The sequence below is a fragment of the Petaurus breviceps genome, unplaced genomic scaffold, assembly GCF_028583685.1.
Source record: "Petaurus breviceps papuanus isolate PSGF00001 unplaced genomic scaffold, PetGlider_PUasm1.0 551, whole genome shotgun sequence".
Lineage (NCBI taxonomy): Eukaryota > Metazoa > Chordata > Mammalia > Diprotodontia > Petauridae > Petaurus > Petaurus breviceps.
Window position 1 is genome coordinate 7,121,479 of NW_027186372.1, and position 12,980 is coordinate 7,134,458.

At 39.8% G+C, this 12,980-nt stretch overlaps 1 pseudogene; it reads left to right on the forward strand.

Annotated features, from left to right (window-relative positions):
• The first annotated feature begins 9,591 nt into the window (after positions 1 to 9,591).
• On the forward strand, positions 9,592 to 12,980 carry LOC138172508 (small ubiquitin-related modifier 1 pseudogene; annotated as a pseudogene).

Consider the following 12,980-nt stretch of genomic DNA (forward strand, 5'->3'; position numbering starts at 1 on the left):
CCGGCGCTGTCGCAGCGCCATCTGTAGGCAGGTCACAGAGGACACGGAGGGCTACTAGAGCTGCGAGGGACCTTTGGTACCCCGGAGCCTTACTCAGTCTTTAGATGAAGAGGCTGAGCGCCAAGCACGTAGGACGTGGCAGAGCCGGCATTTCGAATCCAGGAACCGCCTTCTGACTTTAAATCAACCCAGTTTAGCCACAAGCATTTATTAAACGCCTACTGTGTGCCTGACTGCTCCAGGCGCTGGGGATTCCAAGGCAAAAGTGAAACAGTTGCAGTCCTGGTTCTGCCGTGGTCTGTAAGGGATACAAAGTAATCTAAAGCACTTCAGGAAGGTGGGGAAGATTCACTCCCGGCAGGGGTCCGGAAACGCTGCTTGTAGGAGGTGACACCAGGCCTGTGCTTTGGAGAAAGACAGGAGGGAGAGGTGAGAAAGGAGCGCAGATATGGGGACCACAGCTAGCAGGCCAGCTGGCCTGGAAGGTAAAACTGGAAAGGGAGATGGGAGACCGATTACGGAGGGCTGTAAATGCCAGGCTGAGGAACTCACATTCTATCCAATACAGGGATCAAAATGACAACAGCCGGCAACAGTGGGAGATTTCCATGCACAGGAATGGCTTGGTCCTATCTGTGTCGTGGAATATCGTTTTGTCAGCTATGCGAGAGAGAATGGATGGAAGAGGAGAGAGACTAGAGGCGAGGAGAGCGATTAGGAGGTTGTGGCCGTAGTCCAAGGACGAAGCTCTGAGGGCCTAAACTAGGTGGGGAAAGGGAATAAGCATTTATGTGTCATCTGCTGTGTGCCAAGTGCTTTACAGATTTGACCCTCACAACAACCCTGAGAGGTAAATTTTGTTATTATCCCCATTTTACAGTTGAAGAAACTGAGGCAAACAGGTTAAGTGATTTGCCCAGGGTCCCACAGCTATTAAGTGTCTGAGATTGAATTTGAACTCAAGGTTTCCTAAATCTAGACCCCACCCAGCTGCCTCCTCTAACCTAGGGTAGAGGCTATGTGAACAGAGAGCAGGGAATGGATAGGAGAGATATTGTAACAATAATATCAAGAACTGATTGGATGAGAGATTGAGAGAGAGGGAAGAGCCAAGATTGACTTCGAGACTGTGAACCTGAATAATTGGAAGAATGGTGGAACTTTCAAAAGAAATGAAGTTTTGAGGAGGAATGGGTTCTGGATTCCATTTTGGACAGTTTGAATTTGAAACATGTATAGGACATCCAGGGATGGATGTCCAGTGGGCAGTTGGTAATACAGATTGGATTTCCGATGAGAGACTAGGGCCGGACATAACATTTGAGAGCAATCTATATAGAGATGATGAACCCATGGGTGCCGATGATATTACCAAAAGAGACAATTTATCAAGAGAAGACAGCCAGGACAGAGTCTCTAGATAAGGATGCCCATGATTAGTAGGAGAGAAGACTGATAATCCAGCAAAGAAGTCTTCAGAAGAAGGAGTCAGACAGGAAAAGAACCACTAGAGAGCAGTGTCATGGAAGTCTAGTGAAGAGAATGCAAGAAGAGATCTGACAGAATCAAAAGCAGAAGTGGTCAAAGAAGGAGGACTGAGAAAAGGCCATTGGAATTAGCAGTTGAGTTCTAGGTTACCTTGGAGTTAGCATTTTGAGTTAAATGGTGGGGTGAGGAGCCAAGTATTAAGGAATTAAGAAATTGGTGGGAGGTGAGACTATTAAGGCAAAGAGTGTAGATAACCTTTTTCTAGGTGGAATAGCTGCTGGACAATAGTTTGAAAGGATGGTGGGGTCAAGTCAAAAGTTTTTTAAAGATGAGGGAAAACTAGGCTTATAATTATGGAAACCTCCATTCTTTTCAATTATGTGGGCATGAAGTAAGGGGGCTGATGCTAATAATGATGGATATTTTTATAGTATTTTAAGGTTTGGAAAATGTCTTATGTGATCTTCACAACCTCGTGAGCTAATTACTACAAGTATCATCTGCATTTTACAGATGAGAAAAGTGAGTCTCAGAAATTCCCAAAGGGCACATAGCAAATAAATGTCAAAGGCAGGATTTGAACCATATGTTCTTGGCTTCTTAGGATAGTTGACAAGCAATGGGGTATAAGGAATGTTTTGATAATAGATTAATGTGAAAAGTTTGAGAACAGGCATAGTAACTGTAGAGGGCAAGGCTTAGTTCAGATGAAAGGGTGCTGGGTTTGGAGACAGGAGAAGCTATGTTTAAATTCTAGTTTGAGCACTGTGACCTTGGTCAAATCTGGTCAAACTCAATTACCTCTAACATCCTTTCCCCCTGTTTCTTTGATCCACTGTCTTGGAGTCAGGAATCCTGTGGATTCTAATATCTATTAGCAGTGAGATCTTGGGAAAGTCACAGGATTAGAGCTGGAAGGGACTTCAAAAACAATCAAGTTTAACTTTCATTTTATAGATGTGTAAACTGGGGGAAAGAGGGGAGAGTTCTTCCCCAAAGTCACGTGGGTAATGATAGCAAAGCCAAAATTTGAAGCCAGAATCTCTGTCTCTAAATCCGCTACACCAGGCAGCTGAGCCAGTTTCCTCATCTGTGAAGTGGGAGTGATAATACTTACAAGACATACCTCGGGATCTTTGTGAAGAAACTTTTTAAATATTTTAAAAACAGCATTTTAGATATAAAGTTGCAACTCCTTTCAAAATACTTGTAAGAAGAAGAACAGCCCAGGTATAGCTATGGACTTAAAGGGGAAAGGTTGCTAATTCCAGTGTTGAAGTTTCAAGGTAGTTAGTGCAGCCCTGGTATAGTTACCAAGCACATATGAGACTTGAAAGAAATTTAGTGGCTTCACCCCAACCTAAATATCTAGTAGTTCTGGGGGAAATTTCCACTGAGAAGGAATGAAGAGGTTAAGAAAGAAACATTTTGACCTCAGTGACTTTTTTCTGTGCTGGCTGAGTAGAAATGTGGTCCCAACTAACAAAAAGAGTTGAAATAGTCATGGGCATGGTCAATGTTACAAAAGAGCAATAAACACCCACTTTAAGAGAGAAATACAAGAAACCATAACAGTTTAAGCCTTTGGCAGTAGCTCTGCAGGGAAGAAGCTTGGCCAAAGATGACAACAGCAACCCTTTGGGGAAACAGCATTTGATAGCTACAAAGACAGGATTCAGTCCTAGGACTATGAATTTTCCCTGGAGTGTTTTCTCTTGTCCACCAGGGGCATAGCAGTTTGTGAGATATTGTTCCCTTTTTTTTTGGGGGGGGGGGGGCAACTTTTCCTTTTTTACTTTACTATTGGGTCCTAATTAAAAGCATATTTGATTTATACTTCTTGGTCTATTGATGGAGAATCTAGAGAATGGAGCTTGGTATAACCAAGATGATCTGAAACAACCCATCCTGAACCTAGAGGGTAGTGATCTGTGCTGAATAATGAAATACCTTTTTTTGTTTTCAAGATATGTTTCATGAAGCTGAGACTATGGCAGCAGTAGTATTCTCCCCATCACTGCAGCAAGTGTGTTTTCTCCTCTTTAAATGACCTTGTGTATATTTATCTGTGTACCTACTGAATTTTCCCATTAGATTGCAAGCTTCTTGAGAGCTAAGTATACTTCAGTTTTGTCTTTGTATCACCAGCACCTAGCACAGTACCTTGGACAGGGTAGACACTTAATACTTTTTTATTTAATCTAATTGAACATAGTTTATTAATACCAGTTAACAAACTATTCATGCCAGAGCTATAAATATATATATATATATATATATATATATATATAGTTCTTCCTTTAAAGATGAGTGAGGTTCAATAACTTACTGAAGGCCAAAAGAATGGGAACCTGTGAGCTGATCCAGGGAGTATAGAACTATCATTTTGCAGAATTTCATACCATGGTTCCCCAATGAATTTTTTATATCTGTTGTTTGAGAAGCCATGGAGTTTTTTTTTTTTCATTTTTTCTTTTCTTAAAATAAATTATGTTTATTTTTACTTTACAACATTCATTTCCACAAGATTTTGAGTTACACATTTTCTCCCCATCTTTCCCCTACTCACCCCACCACACCAAAACAGTGATCCCATTGAATACCCCCTCCCCCAATCTTCTCTCTCCTATATCCTCCCCCATTCCCCTCTCCGACTTTCAGGTAGGGCAAGGTGGATCTCCATAATCCAGTGCCTGTATATCTTATTTCCAAGTTGCATGTAAAAATTAATTAATTAGTTAATTAATTAATTGATAATAGCAATTCTTTTAGACATTTTATTTTAAAACTTTGAATTCTAGATTCTTTCCCTTCTTCCCTCATCACCCACCCTTACTGGGAAGATAAGCAATTCAATATAGGTTGTACATGTGTAGTTATGCAAAACATTTCCATAGTGGATATATTGTGAAAGACTGTCTATATTTCCCTCCATCCTATCCCGCCCCCCACTTGTTCTATTTTCTACTTTGACCCTGTCCCTTTTTAAAACTGTGTGCTTCTAACTACCCTCCACCCAATCTGCCCTCCCTTCTATCATCCCCCCTCTTATCCCCTTCCCCCCTACTTTCTTATAGGGTAAGATACCCAATTTAGTGTGTATCTTCCCTCCTTAAGCCAAATTCAGTGAGAGTAAAGTTGACCCATTCCCTTTTGCCTTCCTGTTCTTCCCCTCCGTTGTAACACTTTTCCCTTACCTCTTTTATATGAGATAATTTACCCTATTCTGTCTCTCCCTATGTCCTCTCATTATATTCCTCTCTCACCTCTTAATTTCACCTTTTAAGTATCATCCCTTCCTATTCAATTGGTCCTGTTCCCTCTATGTATACCTGTACACATATATACACACACTCACATATGTATTCATATGCACATATACCTCCTATATAGACATATATGTGTGTATACACACATATATATATTTATATTCCCTTCAACTGTCCTCATACTGAGAAAAGTTTCATAAGTTACAATTATTGTTTTCCAAGGAAGGAATGTAAATAGTTCAACTTTGATAAGTTCCTTATGATTTCTTTTCCCTGTTTACCTTCCCATGCTTCTCTTGCTTCTTGTATCTGAATGTCAAATTTCCTATTCAACTGTTTTTTTTTTCATCAAGAATGCTTGAATGTCCTCTATTTCATTGAATGACTATATTTTCCCCTGAAACATACTCAGTTTTGCTGGGTAGGTGATTCTTGGTTTTAATCCTAGCTCCTTTGACCTCCAGGATATCATATTCCAAGCCCTTCGATTCCTCAGTGTAGAAGCTGCTAGATCTTGTGTTATCCTGATTGTGTTTCTACAATATTCAAATTGTTTCTTCTTGGCTGCTTATAATATTTTCTCCTTGGTCTGGGAACTCCAGAACCTGGCTATAATATTCCTAGGAGTTTTCTTTTGGGGATCTTTTCCAAGAGGTGATCAGTGAATTCTTTCAATTTCTATTTTGCCCTCTGGTTCTAAAATATCAGGGAAATTTTCCTTGAGAATTTCTTGAAGGATGATTTCTAGGTTCTTTGTTTGATCATGGCTTTCAGGTAGTCCAATAATTTTTAAATTATCTCTCCTGGATCTATTTTCTAGGTTAGTGGTTTTTCCAATGAGATATTTCACATTGCCTTCTATTTTTTCATTTGTTTGGATCTGTTTAATAGTATCTTGATTTCTCATAAAGTCATTAGCTTCCATTTGCTCCAATCTAATTCTGAAGGAATTATTCTCTTCAGTGAGCTTTTGAAATTTTTTTTCCATCTGGCAAATTTGGCTTTTTAAGGCATTCTTCTCCTCATTGGCTTTTTGGGCCTCTTTTGCCATTTGAGTTAGTCTGTTTTTAGGGTGTTATTTTTTTGAGTCAGGTTGTTGACTCTCTTTTCATGATTTTCTTGCATCATTCTCATTTCTTTTCCCAAATTTCCCTCCATTTCTCTTGCTTGATTTTCAAAATCCTTCTTGAGCTCCTCCATGGCCTGTAACCAATTCATATTTTTCTTGGAAGCTTTTGGTGCAGGAGTTCTGACTTCACTGTCTTCCTCCTGTTACATGCTTTGATCCTTTTTGTCCCCAGAAAAGGAATCTAAGGTTTGATTGCTATGCTGGATTTTCTTCCTTTGCTTGCTCATGTTGCCACTCAATTACTTAACTTTTGAGCTTTTTGCCTCAGTAGAACTCTGCTTCTAGAGAGAGGAGCTTTGTCTCAAGTTGCTGGAGTTTTCACAGCTGCATCCCCCCCACAAGCTCTGCCCACTGGTCACACACCCCAGGACCTCCACCCAAGACAGTGATCCAGATCCAAGTAGGTTAAAGCAAGAGTGATTACCCCTCAGACTGGTTGCTTGGTCCCCCTACAATCTGCAGGCCAGGAGCTCTGAAGAAGCCACACGGTGGCTGTGTACCACCACGCCTCCTCTGCTTCTCACCCTGGGGCAGGGGCTGGACCACTCTTCTCTGTCCCCCCACCCTCCCCCAGTTCCAACGGAGTTCCATGCTGACCTTTTACTTTGTCTTTGGCATTTATGGGTTGATAATTCTGGAAACTGCCACTAGTGCTGGTGATCCACTCTCTTGAAGTCTGCTCCAACTACTGCTGGTCAGGGCTGCCCTGGGGCTAAAATTGCAGGCTCACATGGAGCTGGGCTCAGCTCCCAGCACACTGTGATAGACCCTTTCTGTAGGCCTGCTGGGTTTCTGTCAGTGGGAGATTTGTTTCTCTCTGTCGCTTTGTGGGTTCTGTAGCTCTAAAATTTGTTTAGAGTCATATTTTATAGATATTTGAGGTAGTTATGGGGGGAGCTCACAGAGTTTTTCTGCTTCTCTGCTGCCATCTTGGCTCTGCCCCCTAGTCATAGAGTTTCTAAAGCAAGAAAGAGTAGACTTTCCCAAAGACTACCTTTTGGATCCTCAAAGAGAAACCAAACAACAAGGGAAGATATACTGTAATTAACACAGTATATTTTCTAAAACAAGAGGCAGCATAGGATAGTGGTTAGGGACCTAACCTGGGATCATAAAAACTTGCCTTGAGATCCTACATCTGTCGGGTGACTCTTGGTAAGCTACCTAACATTTCAGTACCCAAGGCAATTCTAAGACTAAAATTGCAATAGTACTGATCTTCATTGTCACAGGTCCCAATAAAAATTGCTAATCAGAACTCTTAACTAAATGCCCAGAACATAATAGGCATTTAATAAATGTTTATTGACTGACTGACTGACTGATTGACTTCATTTAAGGAATCTGCCCATGTGAAAAGCCTGTCCCTAAACTATTGGGCTTAATTAGGACCCTAAATAGAACAAGGGGAGAAAAGTTCTAGATTTGGAGTCAGAAGACATGGGTTTGAATATGGGCTCTGCTACTACTACCTCTGGACCATGGGTAATTACTTTCTTCTCTCTGGGCCTCAGTTTTTTTATCTAAAAAAATGAGAGGGTTTTTGGACACAAGAATCACTAAAAAGAAAAAGACACAGGATCTTGTTTCCAGCAAACTCGTACATCTGCAAGTTTTACAGCAACACATGTAGATCAGAAGATGTTTGTCTTCCTATCTGAGACAAGCAACAGTTATCCAAACACAAAGTATGAGTTTGTCTCCCACCTAAGAGAAAAGGTAAAGCGTTTCAAAGGATGTCTCTACTCTCCTGGTTATTAGGAAGAATGAAATATTCCTCTTAAAGATAGAAGAGCTTCAGTATGAAAGAAAGAAGAAGGAAGGAAGGGAGGGAGGAAGGAAGAAAAAAGAGAAAAAAGGATCTGAAGAATTAGGGTGGGGTGGGGAGGGTTGGAAGAATTTAATGAGGAGAGAGGGCAGAAGGACCAGAGAACATTTGTAGAGATTAGGAATAAATACAAGAATCTTCTGAAAAAGACTGGAGCTGGAACCTCTGAAGGGGAAGTAATTGCTTCTCCTCCTAGAAATGATGATGTGAACCCACAAGTGCTTTCATCTGATGATGAAATATCATCTATTAAGGGTATCAATTTGATACAATGATCCAATACAGTTTTGAAGTATCTACACTGAAAAATGCTTTCCAGCTCCCAAGAAAGAACTAATATATTCCGAGTGCAAATTGAAGCATGATTTTTTTTCACTTTATTTCTCTTGCTTTTTTTTGGTAACATAGCTAATATGGAAATATGTTTTGTATCACTTCATATGTGTAATTGATATTATATTGCTGGCCTTTTCAATGGGAGGAGGAGGAGGGGCTGGAAGGAGGGAAAGAATTTGGAACTCAAATTTAAAAAAAAAAGTGTTAAAAATTAATAGGTTTTTTTTAAAAGAGTTTCAGTAAAAGATGAGTAGTGGTAGTTAGTGACTCTCTGCTGAGGTGTATACTAAGGCAGCTAGCTATTCATTGATATGATAATAGCAGGAAAGAGGTCTGATGTCTTTCTGACTAAGGTCTATCTGCACATATCCAGGATGTGACAGGAAACTTTCTAAGATTTATCAAATCTGATGACTGTCACCTATTTCTAATGATTCATGTAAACACAAATGATACTCCTGGAAAGAATATAAGAAGTATTCCTAAGAACTATGGAGTCTTGGGCAAGAGACTAAAAACTATAGGAATATGGCTGGTTTCATCACTTCTGACAGGCAAGTCACTTTGCACAGGCAAGGACTTAAATAAAGATATATAAAGCCAAGCATGAGCAACTTTCCAGAGGACTGCAGCTGTGAACAGCTTCAAGGTTCTGATTACCCAATATAGTGAACTTTCTATTTAATAACAAATTAAAGCAAAAATATTCACAGAAATCAAAGTACAGCATTCACAATGTTATAACTTAACAATTTATCACTAAAGTGGCCACATAGTTTTCACCAAAGTGGTCACATAGTTTTAAGCAAAAGATAACATTCCTTTAGTAAGAACTCAATAATTTAGTAAGTCCTTAATTCAATCATCCTTAAGGAGGCAAGCCTCCTTAATTGACACAAAGTACAAAGATCAAGGTTCTCTACCCCTAGGTCACTTTGTCTTAATCTCTTCAATCAAAAAGTCTTCTTTCTTCTTAATTGGAGAAGTTCTTAAGTCAATCATCTAAATGTAAAAGTCAGAGTTCTCCACCCCTAGACCACAGTAAATCATGATCTTCTCAGTTTGCCTTAAATACCCAAGGAGAATTCCTTTCATCATAGTTCCTCTTCCATGGTCCCTGCTCATGCCTGAATCTATCCAGCTGCCACCTGGGTTCAAAGGCAGACAGCTCTCAGTTCTTTGTCCAGCTTCATGTGCAGTTCCTGTTACATATTGAAACCTCAAGTCCTTCATAGTTTCTGTTCCTGGGAAGACAAAGTTTAACAAAGCCACAATAACATTCAGGCATATTGCCAGCATCCTCATCAATTCACTTTCTGCCTGAGAAATCAACATAGACCCAACAACAAGGTCTGAGACAAAGTAACACCAAAACAGACAGACAAAGTACTGGCACCACAGTCATGCTTCCTCCCAGTTCTCCTTTCTTCTCATTTCTCAGTTCTCCTTCTGGCAGTTCTGGCTGGCCTTCAGAAGTTCTCGGCAGCTCTCAGGAAAAGTTCCACCAACACAAGTTCTGTTCTCAGAATCTTCTCTCTGCTTGTTTCTCAGTTCAGTTCTCAGTTCTCGGTTCAGTTCTCAGTTCTCCTCTCAATTCTTAGCTCCTCAGCCTCCATGCTGCTTGCTCCCAGAAGTTCTGGCTCTCTAGCTTGGGCTTTTCTTCATATGAGGTATTAGCTCCAACCTGCTCCAGCCTCTTCCTGTTACATCAGCAAGTCATCCCACTGTAGTATTCACAAGTTCTGAGTCTTAATACCTGACACAATCATGAACTTGGAACAAGGTGCTAAGTACCTGTTTGATTGCAAATACAAGGGCCAGGGAAGATCTTCAAATTACCATTACAAGATAAAGCTAAGAGAGATTCACAAGTTCCTGGGGAGAATCAGCTGTTGCCATCACTGACCAAAAAGCAAACCCTTTGGCTGAGGATGTGGGGGATAAGAAAGGAGAATGCACTAAATTCAGCGTCATGGGGGCAGGACAGCAGTGATATGCACTTCATGGTGAAAATGGCAGTATGTCTTAAGAAACTCAAAGAATCATACTGTCACAGATGGTAATCCAGTGAACTCATTCTTATGGACCTTTGAAGGTAAGAGAATTACTGATAACTATACTCCAGATGAGTTGGATATGGAGGAAGATGTGAGGGAAATTTATCAGGAACAGACTCGGGGTCATTCAGAAGTTTAAATCTTCTGGTGGCGGTTGTTTTTTTTTTCTTTTTCCTCAATCGTTTTTTATTTTAAACAATAGTCCTTTTGTAATGTGGTATTTTGCACTCATTTGAAACTGGCCTATTTCTTGGACTACAACTTTCAAAGTCCAGTATGTTGAATTCTAGTGCTTGTTATTCACTTCCATTTGTCCATTTGTTTTCACTGAACTGAACTCTTATGATCAAGCTCAGCCCCTCTCCTTCTTCCCTCTGATTTTTTTAAAGATGTACATGCACATACATGCCATATTCACTAGGACTGTGTCCTGCAGTCTGCTGGACTTTCATATGGACCCTGAAGATCTCTTATGTATCACTGCTTCACTGCTGGACTATAGTTTTCAATAGGTAATGGAAGCTTTTCAGAGGACTGAACTGTGGGGGAAAAATGATGTTTCCTTAATTAGAAGCTACTTTTTAACAAATCTGATGACTTGAGCCAGAAAAAGAAAATCAGGCTGGAAAGAGATGTTAGAACATGTTACAGTCATGATTAATTCCAGAGATGCTTCACTGAAGAGACAAACCATTTTAAGATTTTAAATCTTGTCAGAAGAATCTAGAAAAGCTGCTAATTTCCAATAAGCAAATAATAAAGGCATTGATTGGGGCAGCTAGATGGTGCAGTGAATGGAGCACCACCCCTGGAGTCAGGAGAACCTAAGTTCAAATTCAGCCTCAGACACTTGACACACTTACTAGCTGTGTGACCTTGGGCAAGTCACTTAATGGCAATTACCTTGCCTTCCCCCTTAAAAAAAATAAAGATATTGATAAAGAAATGTATGTAGCAGATAACTGCTGTCTTTTGACTTTATTGTACTTTTTGTACAATATTTTCCATACTTATTGTACTATTGGCCTGTGACATGAGTTTTAAATGGACATTATCTATACCAGCTTCATTAAAATAAAATATTTGTGCAAACTAAAAAAGAGATAAAACTAAAGCATATATTTAGCACTTACTATGTGTCAGGCACTGTACTAAGCACTGAGAATACAAATATAAACAAAAAGAAAGTCCCTGCCCTTAAGTAGCTTACATGCTAATGGGGGAAGACAACAAGTAAGATGGAACCAAAAAAGTAGAAAGAGAGGCAGAGGATACCCAGGTAGGGGCAGGATAGAAAAGTCTAAAGAGTCAGGAATTAAATCAGGTTAAAGGAAAGCATAACCAGAATGGGTAACTACTCAAATGCAGGTTCAAAAAAGAAGGTAGATTTGAAACACTAAGAAGATGGTATCTGAAAATGGATGTTGGATTTCTGGACCACCACTTTAAAATTATAGGAATAATGGTCTCTTGATCAGATTGAGTATGCCTAAATAGGCTTGATAAGTGATTTTGCCTTGAGTCTTACAAATCTAATAAAAGATTAAGAAGGTATGAAGGGGTAGGGAGAAATTCCCTATATATATCTGCTAAGCTGGATACCATGAAGATTAGTGAAGATGTAGGACAAATAGCAGTAAAAAGGCCCAGAAATTCATAACAGACAAAAAAAAATATAAAAAGGAACTAACAATAAAATCCATGACCTCAGGTGTCTATATATAAATTCACAAAACTTAAGTAGCAGGGAGAAAGGTATAGTTTATCAGGAGACTTCTGGTTTACTGATTTCCCTTCAGTCCAGCTGATATAATATATAATAACAGAAGATAAGGGGTTAAAAAAACAGACAAATAAGTGTTAATGTCTTAAAGTATAAGACTTTATTACTTCCATTACAGGGAGAGAAGAATTTCTCCAAATCAAACTGATAGAATTAGAGAGCTCACTATTGACTAGCCAAGGATCATTCATGCCTCTGGTAGTTTTTTAAAAAGTGAGATATACTCTATAGTGAGAGCAGTGAAGCAGGATACAGCTCTGAGGAGTTCGACCTCTGGCAGTAGAGAAGAGAGCTACATGAAAAGATCCAAGCTCTTGAGAGGGAATAATTCCTTGCCTATTTTTTTTTTGGTCTCCCTCCTGTCCTTCAGTGAAGTTACAACCAGCCAGAGATGCCTTGTCCAACAGAAAGTAGGCCCAGAGATTATAGAGTATATATGCAAAGTTGAAAGTTAACCCTGGCCATCAGGAATTGATCAATGGAGAGAAGGAACCTAACTGAGCAATCTACCAAGCAGAGATGCTGTACCCGGGGAGAGCAGCAGAAGGCCACCATGAAAGGAGAGAGTACATAAGAGCTCTTCCTTGCCATGACTTGCACTTGGCTACATGTGTTTTTGCTATCTTTGTATATTTGTGGGGGAAATGTTTTATAGCTTCTGTTCTTAGGATTCCATCTAAGTGGAGTTTACTCTGTCCTCTAGCTGACTATTAAAAGGAAACTCATGGTAGAGGCTCATGAAGCTACTGTTTTAAAAGTACAGATCTACAGAATGCCTTGAACTTGAGAGTTGTTTTCCCACTGGGAACCTAATCTTTGTGAGTTGGGGAGAAGGGTAGCCCAGAAAGGAATACGATAGTCCAGGAAACTGGAAGAATGAAATTCTGGAGGTTAGAAAAAGTTACGATAAAGGGGATATTTTGGGAGCTGTTTAAACAAACCAGTGTTGATGCATAAGGAATTCATCACCTAACATTTTAAAAAGACACATACAGAAGATGGAAACAAGGGCAAGTCGCATAATGAGTTCTAAAAAATCACAGTACGGCACGGTAATACAGCGGTGTGACATGTTATACATGCCTTTGGT